This window comes from Opisthorchis viverrini, assembly GCF_000715545.1.
Source record: "Opisthorchis viverrini unplaced genomic scaffold opera_v5_65, whole genome shotgun sequence".
Classification (NCBI taxonomy): Eukaryota; Metazoa; Platyhelminthes; class Trematoda; order Opisthorchiida; family Opisthorchiidae; genus Opisthorchis; species Opisthorchis viverrini.
The window spans coordinates 850,345-855,397 of record NW_008751721.1 but is presented as its reverse complement, the minus strand read 5'-3'; positions in this window follow the sequence as shown (position 1 = coordinate 855,397).

Sequence of the window (5,053 nt, the reverse complement as noted above, 5' to 3'; positions counted from 1 at the left end):
TAGACTGAAGTCCGTTGATTAGAGCATCGCGTACACTTTCGTTTTGACGGTCAATGGTGGACACCGCCTTGAAATCACAATTTTTGGCCAAGGATTTAAGCCTCTAAACAAACTGATCAACATCTTGACTGGTGTCTTGTTTGCAAGTTTGTAGAAGATTGCGAGCATAAATTATATTCTTTGGACGAACGTACAACTTTTCAAGTGCACTAATAGCTGATTCGTAATCTGGACAGTCAGCGATATAAACGTATACAGGTGCATCCACAAATTGGATGAGAGTTTCGAGTTTATTTAGATTGGGCGATTCGACAGTGCCTAGAAACGTTTGGAAGGTTCGGAACCAATGATTCCAACGCGTTGTTGCGTCTGGAGAATTAGGATCTGCGTCGAAACACTTGGGTCGCAGCAACGGTTCCATTGTATCCTTAGACAAGTAAATTGTTACAAATAGAGTATCGGTTCTGATTGAGCGCGAGAACAAGAAATAACAGCGTAGAATGAATAGCGCTTTACTTGTCTAAGAATAGACGTGCATAAGCTGAAAATGAAGGCAAAAGCGTGGTTAATACAACACGATAATGTGAGCACAAAGAATATTCATGACAGGTAGTTAAGCACCGAAAGGGTGTTACAGCTGCACGATTATATATCATTATATTTACTTCGAGTACGGCAGTGAAGCATCAGTGGCAACGCTGATGTTGCTGTCCTTGATGATGCTGATGATGGTGATTTACTTCGGGTTCTTCTTTGTTCTAGATGTTCACTCCATTCCGATTCTTGATAGTTTCGCTCCCACGTGGTTTCCGGGGACCGGTCGCACGGATCAACTGAATTAATCTTCGGGCGTTACCGGCTCTCTGGGCATCTTCCATTTCTTTGGCTTTCTGTGTCCACCACACTTCACGGTCAGCTAACACGCTCACCACTTGGCGTCTGATAATTCTTCGCATCAAGTTGTGTTCGGGGTCGGGTGGGATATTTTCGCGAGATGTGAGCAGTGACACCATTCGGTCTGATATCCACTGCTTGAGTGAGCCTAGTGGTGCCGTGCCTCAGGCGAAATTCCCAGCAATATGCAAAGGGCTGGCAATCTCGTCCCAGTATAAGTTCACACCTGATGGTGAAACCTTTGAACGAGACTCTAGAAGACGATTCTGCTAAGTTCGTCTAACATCTGGATATGCCAGTCCTGTAGTATGCCTAGCGATTTGTCCGCAGCTTACGCGGTAAACGTAGGGAGAATCGACTTCAGACGAGCGCGTAGTCGGAATCCACAAATGTGTTCTAAAACGACTGACAGTTAGTTATTGATCCGCGCCATCGGTAACAAATGGCAATGTGGTCGATTTGAGTTGGGGTGCACCATGTGGTCAGATGACTTCGGCTGCTTCGGAAGGTAGTACCGCATAAAAAAACCTGCGATCAGCACACGGCTGAAGCAATCGTTCCCCATTGTCCGTACTGAGTCCGATCCGTTTCGGCCTCCCAATTGAGTCTCAGATACGCTAAGCCCGTCCACTTGTGCATTCAAATCTCCAACAACCATCATGATGTCTGCTTTTAGCTCGCCGCAGAAGGACATTCAGGGTGTCAAACCTGTCTTTGGGGACCTCGGAGCTACAGTCAGTTGGGGCGTAGGCGGATACGATAAACAGACATCTATCAACTTGCCGCCTGTGAGACTCCTTCACAGACGTTGCCAGACGAACCACACAGAGGCGACTATCAGCAAGTATCCAGTCAAGTAAGGATACTTCGGCCCGGTGGCTTAGAACGATACCAACCCCTGCACATCCTGCTGCAGCAGCCTTTGGACCACTAGATGTGCGTAGCCGGAAGCGAGTGGAAACTGATTTGATGGTTAGCTCAATCACTGTGCTCGCATCTTGAATTCTTGTTTCTGAGACAGCACACATCAATCCCAAGAGAGTCCAGTGTGAGTGCAAGGGCAGCTTGTTGTCCTGCTTGCTTCAGAGAGTGGGCATTGAAATAAACTGGGTATCGAGGCTTGAAGTTTGATTTGGAAATACCTGGAGATGTCGGCGGTATGTGACGCTATGCTGCGCTCAAAACCGACGCAAGGCGAACGGAGTCACCAGTCCCAAGTGCTGGACTCACAAGAGGAGAGATTAATAGGATGGGGGGAGGGGGAAGAAAAAGAAAGAAGGGAGGCGTCAGCAGTAGCCTGTTTTCGATTGTCCACCCTACTGTACGCAGTGAGTAAGGCGACCCGGTTGGCGGCACCACGTGACGGCTGATGTCATCATCATCATCATCAAGGACAGCATCAGTGTTGCCACTGATGCTTCACTGCCGTACGACGGCTGATGTGGCATCAGTTTATTTGTATATGTGAAGTTCATGGTTGTACATGGGTTGAGATGCTCTCAGGGCGCCCGCGCCTGAACAGGGGGGTCGTCAACCAAAGCCTCTGGCTCAAAAGCCTAACCGCAAGGCAGCGGTGTTTGGCGGGAAATGCAAATGCACTACCATTTCAACGGGACAAATCGCCACATGTTTCAACACCCAACCTGGAGGACCAGGCGACTGTTCGTCAGACCTCTTAACCGTTGGCAACCTCGTATGGGAGACTGTGTGAGTGTCGCGGAGACCCCCAGTATAGCTCAGTGGGTCGCTGAAACGCACCAACCTCCCCCTCATGGTAAGGCCCAGTCTCTTTGTGACGGTCTCCTGTGGTCAACTCGTTGAAAAATAGTTGAAACCTCTTTTCTAAAGGACGCCGAATCCTTTTAGGTTAATTGCGGCCCATCCGACTGCCTGGGGGTTATTTCGGGACGAACATTGCGTCAGCCTCGTGAACTTTCTGGACAATGGTCTTAATATGTTTTCCACTGAAGCCGGTCCCAGTTTTACCTGTTGAGAAAAGATGCGCATTCCTGAGAAGTCTGCACGAAAGAACTTTGCAATCCACGTTTAAGGTTATAGATTTCTGGCCCAGTAGCAGATGAAATCAAAGGTCAGCACATAGTGGTCACTATGTCCTAGTGGAGCGTTAATTGTCACCGACGAAGTATCTTTCGTTGGTGATGACCAAATCCAGGAGGGGTGGTAGTTGGCCTGCGCTGTATATAGTGGATGCAACGACATATTGATTTTAAGTGATCTGTTGAACGACTTTGGTCAGTGCCGCTGAAAAAAGTCCACTTGCTCACACTTGAGTCCAAGGTTCCGAAGGGGCCTCAGCAGAAACTTGATGCATGCTAGTCTTTAAAACCTCAGTTCGTTATGCGGTCGTCGGGGCTTCGACCCACTCTCAGAAACTCGATTCTTGGTGTCTTTCCTGATGGGTTTTGGCGGTTTTCCATGTCATTTCTGTTTCTATCGACTGCTCACACTCCAGCAACCAGTTCGTGTCAATTTTTGGGTTTTCATCTCCCGGGTAATAGTTGTGTGGACTAACAAGGAGTTTCTGCAGGTTCTATCCCAGCAGGGAGACTGGGAGTGTCCCTCTTAATTGCGAATGCATGCGTGAATGTGATATCTAGCCGGTGACACCCAGTCACACACAATCTTTCGTTCAGGCGCGACACCCTCTCGGTGTTTAGTTTCCATGCCTCCGAAGGAAGAACGAGGAATGAGATATTTCCAGTGGCTCCAACCTAGACAGGAACAGTCGAGATGAATAGGTTAGCGGACCTTCCGATCAGTAAGTTCGCATCTCGGCAGCTCCTGCCTAAGTTTGGGAACCTGACAGTATACCAGCCCTCGTACTTCCTCCGGGTGGCGTGGTAGCTACGCACCGAAAGGATACTAAAGCTGAAAGATTATCACTTTACGATTATTGTATCATTAGCGGTATATCAACCGAAACTCAGAGGGGTGAGTGGGCCCGAACAATCCTTCTCTATGGATGTCAGAGCTTGCTTTTACCTTTACCTACTAGTTGCATCAATTTTGTGGAGTATCTCGCGTATTTGGTTGCAGCACCACGTGCGCACTGCAGGAATACGATGACGCGAAGAATGTGGGAGTGGAATACATTCTCAAACTTTCTCCGATTTATTTGCTTGGGGAAAGTTCTGAGAATGAATCAAAAGTCTTTAACAAGGCGGGCCTTGTTCACTGTGTTGGCCAGGGCTAAGAAAAGCAGTGAATGCGCTGTCGTCGAATAAGAATATCCAAGTGATTTCCTGGGCCTGTATTAGAATCGAGTGATGAGTCATCGTTAATAAGCAAGATCCCGACCTAAAGCTTCCACCTTGACGTGGTGGTCGGGCTTGAGTGCTGCAGCGATCCCGCGGGCTACACTGGCTGGAACTTCGTTCCACAAGGTGCAACCATGCCAGGAAGGCCAAAGGGGAGCAGCCAAACCAAGAGCAGTGAGGCCCCGTACTACGAGTAGTCGTGCTACGAGGCGGTCTGGAGGTAAAGTCGTACGGCAGTGCATCAGTGGCAACACTGATGTTGCTGTCTTTTATGATGAAAGTCGTACTGTCCTCTGCGACAGGAGTGTGAAGGCAGTAAGGTGTTTCCCCCAGGCGACCAGCATGTTCATATTTATGGAAGCAGCGATGCTGCCTTCCCCCGAGGAAGGACGGGTTAGAAAAGGTCGGCCCCAAAAACCGCACACTCCGATCGCCCAACGGTTGACCGTGACCGCCGGCGCATTATCCAATACGGTCGAAATACTTTTAAGACCACAGAGCCCTGTGCTGCTCAAGAGGCACCTGCTATGCGCAGCCGCATCAGGAATGAGACAGTAATGCCTTATTCCTTATGCCCTCGGGTTAGGCCAACCCCCTGCAGCTGAGCAGGTCAGACTGTTGAGTCGTCGGCTCCGGGCAGGGTCCCCAAAGAAAACCCTACATTCTCCCACTGCCTTGTGGGTCAGACTTTTGAGTCAGAGGCTAGGGGCAGGGTCCCCAAACAAAACCGTACGTCATCCCACTGCCTTGTGGGTCAGACGTTTGAGTCAAAGGCTCAAGGTGGGGTACCTCAACCAAACCCCCTTTCTCGGCCTGGGCAACCGGGAAGTATCATTTGCCCGCGCAGTTCAGCTTCCACCGATGTCCCTCCCCAACCCCTT